The sequence below is a fragment of the Microcebus murinus genome, chromosome 3 (assembly GCF_040939455.1).
Source record: "Microcebus murinus isolate Inina chromosome 3, M.murinus_Inina_mat1.0, whole genome shotgun sequence".
Taxonomy (NCBI): domain Eukaryota; kingdom Metazoa; phylum Chordata; class Mammalia; order Primates; family Cheirogaleidae; genus Microcebus; species Microcebus murinus.
The window spans coordinates 59800308-59812338 of NC_134106.1; the positions used below are offsets into that span (position 1 = coordinate 59800308).

Genomic DNA, 12031 nt, shown 5'->3' on the forward strand with positions numbered 1-12031 from the left:
CCAAATGTTACATAAAGGTTTTAATAAGCTTTTAATGTTAAGGCTCCATTAGGTACCAGTAGGTGGAAATTAGGTGAATGTTTATCTGTTAGCATTTGTATTTTCCAGGGCCTGGAGAGTACATAAGCTGCATTGAGCTGGTTTAGGGAATATGCCCAGCTCTTTCTCAGCTTTCTCAGGACTTGCTGGCCCTCCCCCACTTAAACCCAAGCAGATGGGTTGCTCTCTATCTAGCCAAGGCAACTAGAGAGTACAGGAAGGAGAGCTGGCTTCTGATGCTCCTTGGGGGCAGCAGAGATGATCACAAGCAGGCCCCTACTGTTAGCCCTACAGACCTTCCAGATGGGCACTCTGACCTCCAAGACAACATCCTTAATAACTTCCAGGGCATTCAAAGCATGTACAGTGTGGTACTGACCACTAAAAAATGACCTACACTTACATCTAAGATCTCCAGGCTGTTATTTTCTGTCTTTCCCTTGAAGTTTGTTTAACTTGCTTTATAACAAGTTTAGGTATATTATATTGCATAGGGGATGGTGACAATTTAACATTATATAAAAGAAATGTCTGAAATCAATTTACTTTATATGAAAAGATAAAGGACAAGTACCTTCCTCTCTAAGGTACAAGGAAGAAAACTGCATGATAAACTATCACAGTAGTAATCTAAGACATTGTACCCTGGGTAATGCTGTTCAGTTTTGTGACTCTGAGGGAGACTTCTTTTTTAATTCTTACATAATTTTTTATTGATGCATAATAGATGTACATAGTTTCAGGGTACATGTGATAATTGAATATTTTCATATAATTTGTAAAGATCAAATTATTGTACTTGGGATATTTATCACCTTAAATATTTGTCTTTATACTAGAAACATTCAAATTATTCTCTTCTAGCCATTTTTAAATATACAATTACTGTAAACTATAGACACCCTACTAATCTACTGAACACTAGGCCTTATTTCTTCTATCAAACCATATATTTGCATCCATTAATCAACTTCTCTTTGTCTCTTCCTGCACCTCCCCTTAGTTAGTTCTTCTTTTCTTTCTGTGTCTTACTTTTTCAATCTGTGACAATGGCTTCAGTTTAAAATATGCTTCAAGTGAAAGTCACTTTAAGCCAGGCCTGATATTCAGCTGGTACATCCGGTTTCTACATTTGAAAAATAAGAATAAAACAATCTACATTAAATTACTAAATTTTAAAATGTCCGTAAATTTTTAAAATGATAAATCATGGCTCTCTCATCACCTGGAATGCTACTCTTCTCTCAGATACCTGCTTGACTGATTATGTCATTTCCCTCAAGCCACTGTTCACATTTTACCTTCCTGAGGCCTACTCTGACTATCTTACTTAATACCGCCAAATAATACTTCCAAATCTCCATACTCTCAAATCCCTTTTCCCTGTTCTACTTTCTTATTCCTTCCATAGTATTTGTCATCTACCTACAACTAAAGAATTTATTAATTATGCATATCGTTCATCTATTTCCTTACTCCTCTACTCTAAATTGTAAGCTCTACGAGGTCAGGAATTTCGGCCTGTTTTGTTCATTGGTGTATCTCAAATGCCTGGCACATAGCACAGAAGCTCAGCAAATATTTGTAGAATAAATGAATGAATTATCCTCCAAGAATAATTAACTTTTAAATTACCTGAGGGTAGAGGCTAACTTCTTCTGAATAGTCACTATACACTGAGCTCAGGGTTTGGGCCCAGAAGATATTTAAAAACATGTTCTATTTGATTGATATGTGTATCTGAAAATCATAAATATTTTGTGACTAAATTCTTTTATCTGTCCTCTCTTTGGTTTGGGGAAAACCCTTGTGAATTAGCCACCCAGTTAAGAGGATCAAGATGGGATGGTGACACTGGGTAAAGGCAAGGACTAAGAGGGAAAAGGCAAAATATCCAGAAGAACTGAGAAACAGTTAGTGTACTCACAAAGACAAGACAAATCAGTAAGCGCTTCATGGAGAATTCACTAACAGAACAGCCAGAGAAGATTTAAACATATACAACTTTTCTCTTATTGGCTGGATCCCACTACCTGGTGTGTTGTAGATACTTGAATACTGTGTCCTATAAGATACACGGATACTATGACTGCCATTGAGAAAAAGAATCAGTCTACACCACGCTGATTAACACTTACTGCTTCAGGTAAATGTAATGTGTGGGAAAATTTCACAGGGCTATGTGTCTACAATTTATCAGAGAAGGCTTTCCATATGAAAGGTGGGCTTTAAAGTATGGTAGAAAATATTTTTGTGTAGACATAAGAACAAGTATATAATAATTATATTTTATAGGCAGAGCTGAAGGCAAGAGACCATTCAAGATGCTTCTTAATCAATTTTTAATATAAAAACCTTATTGTATATTTGAGTGTCATTATACCTAGTTATGGATAGTCTCAAAAACAAATAAAAAGCCCTGGGCTAGAAGCTAAGTTCAATATTAGCTGGAGAGAGCACATAGCCTTTCTTCGTGTGATACAGATAGTGTTTCATAATTGAGTCCTTATGGGGCACTGGTACCTTTCTCAGGAAATATCTGATACTGGCCTGTGTTGAAGACAGGTCACGTGACTGGCTGGGCTAAATGGGAAATTTTCCTGGAAAATACTATTATTGCACAATGAGCGGTGTCTATCACTTAACATATCCCCAGCACTTCAAATAACTGATTGCCAGCTAATTTGAACCCTAACAGGGCAGAGGGAACTCTCATGCAAGAGATCTCCTCAAAATATTCATTATTCTTTAGTGACTAAAGCAATAAGGTGAAGCTGGTAGCTGAGACACTAAGAGGAGGAGAGGAGGCATTTACTTTCATGTGAGGGCTTGCAATATACTCATTCTCTCTTCAGAGACTAGCAACTTTATATGTGAGTCACCAGCATGGAAAATGTGTAGCAGCAACAGCATCTGTGTTCAGTGTGTCTCTGAGATCCATCTTTCTGCCCTGTACCCCTCCCCCATCCCACTCAAAGAACACAGTTGTTTGTTCCTTGGTCACCAGTCTCCACTCTAATTTGGTGAGAAGGTAGAAAGATCCCCAAAGGCATATGAAGTTATCAGGGTTAACTGATTGCAATAGCTAATATCCATTGAGAGACTACTATTCAGAAAATGTAGTGGAAAAAAACCCCAAAACACAAAGACTTCTTTGGCTTGTTTTAAATCACTGGACCATACATATTTAGATTTTGAGAAAGTGAGTAAAGCACCAAGTTATGAGTGCAGTTTATAAAAGATAAAGATCTGAGTCATCCCTTTGTGGTTACAGATTATGAAACCATTTCAAGCTCTCCCTAGACAGTATTCCCTATGAATGTTAGATTGCAAACAGAGCAAGCCAGAAGGGTTAGCATCTCTGATTACTACCCCTGTTAAGGGTTTTCTCCTAAGCATCCCTGTATAGTTTACAGTTTAATTTTTTGCCTTTGTAATCTGTAGCTCTTGTGTATATATCATCTAATGAAAAGGCCTTTTTTGAATTAACGTGGTATTTGGAAAAAGAACATATGTTTCTATTTTATTATTAAATACATTTATAAAGAGAGAAAAGGTTCTCAGACCTAGTGGCAGCCTGTTTTTTGTTTGTTTGTTTTTTTAAAGCAAGAATTCTATAACACTTCAGGAGAATAGAATCCTTAGTGCAAACACTCAGATGGACTGGGGCATGATAAATTTTTGGGTAGAAAGTAATTGTGGAGCTTAGGAATTCAGATTTGCGTTGTCTGACCACCTTAGGGGTAAACACACTACTCTGTCTTTTCCCAGCTAGTTAGTGAGCTTGGCATCTACTAAGCAGGACATTCTGGAATACAGACCATTCCAATTACCACAATGGTCTTGTGTTTCAAGGCTGCTTGTTTATAAACACAGTCACTTTCTAGTTTAATTTCTCTCCTTTTTTGGTTTATTTAAACTCCAAATTTTTTTTTAGAGTGCAAGAGCCTAAATAAGGATTTTTGAGATTGATGCCTGGCGATATGAATTAAAATAATAAAAGATACCAGGAATGTATGTCGTATAAACATCTAGTTTACATTCACTAGTAATCAAGGAAATGGACATCAAAGCAATGAGACTCGCAATTTTATGGCTAAGAATTAGCAAATATATATAAAATATTAACTATGTCTGCAAGGTTTTTCATAAAATCAGTATACTCTTCCATGGCAAGTAGCATTATAGTATGACAAATCATTTAGAAAGAAATATTATCTTATGTCTTGAGAATCACAAAAATATTTCTACTCCCTTGCCTCAATGATTCTACTCCTAGAAATTTACATGAAGGGAATAATTTACTAGATTAAAAATATTATGTAGATAAAAATGTGTATTATGGAATTCTTAGAAGAAAAAAAAAACGCAACAAAATTGGAAACAATAAATGGCTCTCAAGTAGGGTATATTTTATGGGGTGGCGGGAAGTATACCAGAATCTTTTTGGAGCAAAAAGAGGAAGGAACAAATATATGTGTAGATTGAAAAAGAATATTGAGAATTAACGATGCTTTTATTTTCTTTTAGACATAAAATTGCTTTATTTTATCATTTTAAATAATACCAAATGGGATGTGATATTTTTATGTTCATTAAAAAGAGGTATGAATAAAGAAAGTTTGAGAAATAGCAATCTATCAGTAGCAAGTCTACCAACAGAAAGAAAATTAAAACAACTCGACAACACTTAATGTTTATTGAGCAGTTTATTTGTCAGGTGTTGGGATAAGTTGTTTGCAGACATTCTTCATTTAATTTTCTTTATTTTATTTCTAGGTGGTAGGATTGTTGAGACATTTTACATTGATTTAAAAAATCATTATCAGAACCAGATAGTAACATGAAAAATTCATTTGGTCGTCCTAGGGGGAAGGGAGGTGTCTGAAGCTTGGTCTTTCAAGTTTGACTTTGTCGGTCAGTGAAACAATATTAAAAGCAAAGACAAGTGCATTGAGATTAGGAACTATATGCTTTCTGCCGTCCTAACCCGAAGCAAATTGTCTGTAAATGTATCAGATAAACAGGAAGCAATAGGATTGACAACCAGTATATAAAACCAAAGGAATTAAAAGAGAGATAGTATAATCCTTGATAAGTATGTCAAAGACTAAAAGTAATTTCAGGTATAAAATACCTTAAAAATATATTTGCATTCTATACATTCATATTCATAATGCTAATATTTTAAAACCAAAATATGAAAAATAAGAGGCAAGAAAAGATAAAAACAAACATAAAAAAATGAAGCAAATAAAAGGCATGGTAAATAGCACAATAAGATGTTAGAAATAAAAATATGATAGCAATAGTCTGAATTCCTAAGTTCAAAGATAGAGGTTCTCAGATTGTATTAATAAGCAAAACCAACTGTATGCTGCCTAGAAGAGATAAATATAAAATATAAGTATGAGGACACAGAAAGTTAAAAGGCAAGCAATGGAAAAGACTATACTAAGAAAACACTAAAAAAGGAAAGTTGGTGCAATAAGAACTATAAGGCCAAAAAGGATTAATAGGAATAAAGAGGGTCACTACATACTGATAAAAGAATAATTTACCAAGAAGACATAAAATTTCTATACTTTCATACACCCAATAACATCGGCTCAAAATATATAGTTATATAAAGTAAAAACTATTATAAGGGTAAATTGATACGCCACAATTATACAGGGAGATTTTAACACTCTCAGTAATTGCTAAAACAGATTTTTTTTTTAAATTAGTAAAGATGCAGAAGATTTGAATAGCACAATTAATATGTCTGATCCACTGGATATACAACCCTGCATTCATTTACTAGCGAATACACATGCTTTCAAGCTCCATGGGACATTTACAGAAGTTGGCCACAAAGATGCTATAATGAAAACCTCAACAAATACCACATTATTTGAATCATCACAATAAAATTATAAATAAATAAATAACAAATATATCTTTCTCTAGTATGTTTATAATTTTACTTAACTTAGCAAAACAATTTGTGGGGCAAAAAAGCTAAGGAGGTGATAACTTCATTTCAGTATTACAAAACTAATATCGTTCTCTAATGTTATTCATCAGGCCAAGTAAAGTATTGCTGGTGGCAAATAGTGTTTGCAAAGGTAAAAATATATGAAAGAGCAAGGCAGTTGGGGGAAGGTATGCTATTGAAACATAGGAAGAGAGGAAAAAAACAGAAAAGAGATTGTTAAGGTAGATTGGAGTCAGGACATTTGTATCATTTAGGCAAAAGGAAGTGATCAAAAGTGTCTAAGCATGATGCTGATGAGAGACTGTAAGGGCATGGAGTTGATGTCACTTGATAATTTACCCTATGTCCAGTGGAATGAGTTAAGTGGGAGAAAAAGAGGAATCAAGGGATAAATCTAAGGTTCTTAGTTTGGGTGACTGATTGGGTGGTGAGGTCTTTAATGGAGAGGAAAAATAGAAAAAAAGAAAAGCAGGTAGGACGGGAGAAAAAGTAAAACATGGAATTATATTTGAAGTATTGGCGGGGGCATCCTTAAGAAGATCTAACTATGACAATGATGGGGGAGTGTAGAGGAAGTATTAGGAAGCAAGGTGAAGGAAGAAGGTGGACATTAGGAGTTAGACAGTTTCATATTGTCTGAAATTGAGCAAAGCAGGATCAGGTTACCATTTGCTTTAAAGCCACAATCTTTGTGACAACAAGATACGCTTAGTGCAACAATTGATGGTTATTAACAGGAAGCAAGACATCTCTTTTTAAACCTGGAAAGAAGTCAGGTATTAACAGAGGGAGACAAGGCAGGGAATTCCCCCATTGAAGGCTGTAGAGCATCCCATAAAAGGAAGAAGAGAGAGACAATCCACAAATGCAAATACTTGTTCAATTTTCATTATTTTATAGTTAAGACTGCATAGTAATGTGTATTATAGAGTCACTTGCAAAAGCAAAACTAAGAAACAATCTAAATTCCCAACAGAGATTCAAATCAATAAATTATAGCATAGTAACTCAAAACATTTTTTTAAAAAATGCCTGTGTTCAGAGAAGTAGGTACCATATGGCACCTTAATAACTTTCCTTAAAATTCACACTATTTGGTGCAGCTTTGGGTATACTTGTGGTACTGGATGTCATTATATCAAAACAGGATTCTTTCTGACAGGTATGCCCCTCTCAAAGCATGTTAAAATGGCAGATCAACTGGGTGCGGTGGTTGATGCCTATAATCCCAGCATTTTGGGAGGCTGAGTGGGGAGGATTGCTTGAGACCAGGAGTTCAAGACCAGACTTGGCAACACAGCAAGACCCCATCTCTAAAAAAACATTAAAAATTATCTGGGCATGGTGATGCATGCCTGTAGTCCTAGCTACTCAGGAGGCTGAAGTAGGAGGATTGCTTGAGGCCAGGAGTTCAAGGCTGCAGTGAGCTATGGTCATGTCACTGTACTCCAGCCTGGGTGACAGAGACCCTGTCTCTTTAAAAAAAGTGATGTTTATGTAGTTTTTAATAATATGAGGAGATGCTAATGAAATAATACAAAGTTTAAAATGCAAGATACATATCGCTTCTCGGCCTTTTGGCCGAGAAGATCAAGTGTAGTATCTGTTCTTATCAGTTTAAAATGCAAGATACAAATCTATGTAAATAATATCTTAAATATTATTTCAAATTTCTAATTTTCCATATATTTTAAAATTTCTATAATAAACATGTACAACTTTTATAAACAGGGAAAGAAAGCCCACTAAATATGATACCCTTTAAAAAGCTGCCATGGGGACCAAGAATCTCAAAAGATCACAGAAGTGTGGAACCATATTTTTTTTTAAATTAAACAGAGAAGACTAGGAAATTCAAACAGAATTGACAAATCCAACTTCTAAACGGTGCAGTCTAGAAACTGAGTGAAACATAAGAATACTCTCACTTCACAGGTGTATGGGCTTTCCAGTTTATATCTTCCTTTAGCCCTCTTTCCCAGTCATGGTTCCCTTTGGATATGCTGTCCTTTCATGTGGTACTGTCCTTGTTTTTCCCTTTGCTGTGCGGTTAACGTCCTTGGTCTCTCCAGGCAGACTTGCCATACTATTTCAGCCTTTGCTATCACCTCTTCTTCCCACTGTTGGTACCACTTATTTGGCATTTATCATACACCACTTTGCTTTGTGGCTTATCTTTTCATAGGTATATTTTGTCTCCCTTTCAAGGGGACTATAAACCTTTCAAGGCTAATATAGCCATTCAAAGGTGCTTAACAGATGTCAGTTGCAGACAGAGCTTAAAGCATCTAAAGAATGCTGTATTAATCATTCTTACCATTCCCAAGAAGAAAGGATTTCTACTCACATTTTATGGAAATGAAAACTGACATCTAGAAGAGTTAATTTACTTCCTTTGGATTCTGAGCTGAACCAAAATGGACTGAGAATGCTCCTCTCCTGAATAGATCAGGTAGCCTCTTGGCAAATCAAAATACATAACCCTTCAGTAACACTGGTTGTTTACCAGCATAATTGGTATTGATTTATGTTTGCAGGCTCATGGCAGCTGGAGAAGAGGGCTATAATATTAGGGCACTAATACACAGGAGGAGACTAAGGTTTGAAATATTCTGAATTCTGGGTTTCTCTCAGTTTAGAAAATGACTTCCTGGATATACTATTTTGAGGGCAAAGAGAAGTAAAATCACATCCTGGCATTGGTTTGTCAGGACTATCTTGAATGTAAATTTCCATAATCATTAGATATTTGGTTTTCAAATACAATGTAACTTTCAACACACACTTTTTTTTACAAGACAGCTACCCAATAAATTTAAGCAATTTTAGGTTCTACACAATCCCCTGAAAACCTCATGCCAGCACTGTCCCTGTCTCTGAATTGTTTTGACATGTTTGGCCCATGATGACTCAATCAATTAGCAATGTTATTCCACAGGCAAAGTGACTGGGATTTCTGTGACTCAGCAGAAGGGTCTTGAAAGACATGGTTATTTTCCTGCAACTTCTGACTTAACTGTCATCTAGCCAGATCTGGTACAAATAGATAAATAGTGGGACAAGCAAGGAGGGATATCAAAATTCGGGAGACCCTGGGCAGTCTCAGTTTCTCCTACACAATCTTGGGTGATTCTATTGCTCTTTGGCAAAATCTGTTAATCTCTGACCACTATCAACGGCAGATCAAGAGTCTCATTTTAAATACAGCAGAGTAGTAGTCATGTTTTTCTGTCTTCTAGAATGATTCTCTATTTGCTGGGTAGAGAGATGACCTGGCTCTAAACTCTATACGTAGTCAATATTTTCTGAGACTTCAAGGTGGAAAGGTAGGCTCAGAAAAGAAAAAGGCATAGTGGCCCATGAAAAATGGAAGAGAGTGGAAGTTCCAGTGGTAGGTAGAGGCTAGCTAGGTAATTCATTCATTGATTGATTCATTCATAAATATTTATGGAGCATATATGAAGTTATAGTCATTATATTAGCCAGTGGGAATGCAAAATGTTAAACTCCTACAGTTCAATATATCACTAAAATGGGAATTTGTCCAAGCTAGGAAGATATGTGTGCTGTGTGATAGGTATCTGATAACTGGGATGCCACTTCCTTTCCTTCTGATCATTGATTTTTATCACTGGCAAAATATACTTTTCTCTCTGAGAATATAATCAAATGAATACAATCAAAGATGTTCAACAGAAGAAGACAAATACCTCAAGGGAACAAAGATTCAGCAAATTTACATAGGAAAAAATATGCAAAGAAACCAACACATAGATTATAAATAAAACACAAAGAAAACTGGGAAGTGGACTATAAATGAAGTAATGCCTCTGGCTGACAATCTTTAAGCAAGCTACATGGCAAAGGGAATTTAAACAGGTTACAGAGTCAACTCTGTCCTTCTTACCCCTTGCCCTCCGCCTGACCTCTGAATCTCTGTGTAATTGCCAGTTTGTGTCGGACTTCACATACTATGACTTTTTGATTTCTGCTCTGTATAATATATCTCTACAGAGTTTGACATTATGGCAGCAGGGACTGTAAACTGAGTGCTCCTTGGAGGCTGCTGACTTGAAGTGTGGGTGGAGAAGAGGCAGGAGAGAGCCAAGACTCGGAAAGAAAGAAGGAAACAGAAATTTCTCTCACTTTTAGATTTGGTGAAGCATTTGCTTAAAAAAAACAACAACAGCTTAGTTAAGATATAATTCACCCATTTAAACTGTAGGACTCAATGGTCTTCAGGATGTTCACAGAATTGGGCAACCAGCACCACAATCACTTTAGAACATTTTTGTCACTCCTAAAAGAAATTTTGTACCCGTTTTCAGTCGCTTTCATCCCCTCATTGCACCCTCATTCCACCAGCCGTTGGCAATCACTACTCTACTTCCTGTCTCTATAGATTTGCCCATGGAATAATACAATATATAGTCTTTTGTGGCTGGCTTCTTTTGCTTAGTGTGCTATTTTCAAGGTTCATCTATGTTGTAGCATGTATCATTATTTCATTTTACCACTGCTGAATAATATTTCCTTGTATGGATATTTTATTTATCCACTCATCAGTTCATGGACATTTGGGTTATTTTGCTTTTTGGTTATTATGAATAATGCTGCTATGAAAATTTGTGTACAAGTTTTTGTGTGGACAAATGTGTTCGTTACTCTTGGATATATACCTGGGAGTGGAATTGCTGTATCACATCATAATTCCCTGTTTAACTTTTTGAGGAGCTGCCAGACTGTTTTCCAAAGTGGCTTCATCGTTTTTCCTCCCAGAAATGTATGAAAGTTTCAATTTCTTCACATCCTCACCAATTTGTTGTTGCCTGTCTTTTTTATTTTAGCCATCCTAGTGGCTGTGTAATGTAGATCTAGTAGTTTTTATTAATATTTTAATTTCCCTAATAACTAATGATGCTAAGCATTTTTATGTGTTTATTGGCTATTTGTATGTTTTATTTGGAGAAACGTCTACTTAAATCCTTTGCATTTTTAAATTGTGTTATCTTTTTATTACTGAGTTGTAAGAATTATTTATGCATTCTGGATATGAGTTCCTTATTAGTATATGACGTGCCAATATATTCTCCCACTATGTGTGCTGTCTTTTCACTTTCTTAATAGTGTTATTGGTAGCTCAAATGTTTTTAATTTTGATTAAGTCAAGAATACTTTTGACTACTTTTTCCATTTTCACTTGTGCTTATAAGTGTCATATCTAAGATGGTATTGCCTAACCCAAGTTCAGAAGATTTACTCCAGTGTTTCTTTCCAAGGATTGTAGTTTTAGCTCTTAAATTTAGGTCTTTGATACATTTTGAGTTAAATTTTGTGTATGGTATATCAAAGGATCTAATTTCATTCTTTTGCTTATGAATATCTATTGGTCATAGCACTATGTTTTGAAAAGACTATTCTTTCCCCCAGTGAATTGTCTTTGCACACTTGTCAAAAGTTAACTTGCCATAAATACAAGGGTTTTTCTGAACTTTCAATTCTGTTCTGTTGATCTGATCTGTTGTTCTATATGTCTATCTTTAATATCAGGACCACATAGTCTTGATTATTGTATCTTTGCAGTAAGTTTTGAAATCAAGAAGTGTGAATCATCTAACTTTGTTCTTTCTCAAGACTGTTTTGGCTGTTCTGAGTCACTTGCATTACATATTAATTTTAAGATCAGCTTATCAATTTTTGCAAAGAAACAAACTGGGATTTTGAGAGGAATTGTCCTGAATCTCTAAGTCAATTTTGGGAGTATTGCCTTCTTAACAATATTAAGTCTTCTGATCCATGAATAAGAAATAACTTTCCACATATTTTGGTGTTCTTCAATTTCTTTTAACAATGTTTCATAGTTTTTAAAGTATAAATCTTGTACTTCATTTGTTAAATTTATCACTATTTTTTTGATGTTATTGTAACTGGAGTTGCTTTCTTAATTTCATTTTTTATTTTGTCATTGCTACTGTACAATATCTACAAATAGATTTGTGGATATTGTGTATC

The 12031-nt window shown here is 35.2% G+C and overlaps 1 protein-coding gene and 1 pseudogene across 2 annotated transcripts in view; one reads left to right on the plus strand and one right to left on the minus strand.

Moving 5' to 3' along the window:
• The window catches only part of EXOC6B (exocyst complex component 6B), a 563942-nt gene that overhangs the window by 45845 nt on the left and 506066 nt on the right, over positions 1–12031 (minus strand). The gene's annotated exons all lie outside the window — the stretch shown is intronic.
• Positions 7581–7694, plus strand: LOC142870232 (uncharacterized; annotated as a pseudogene).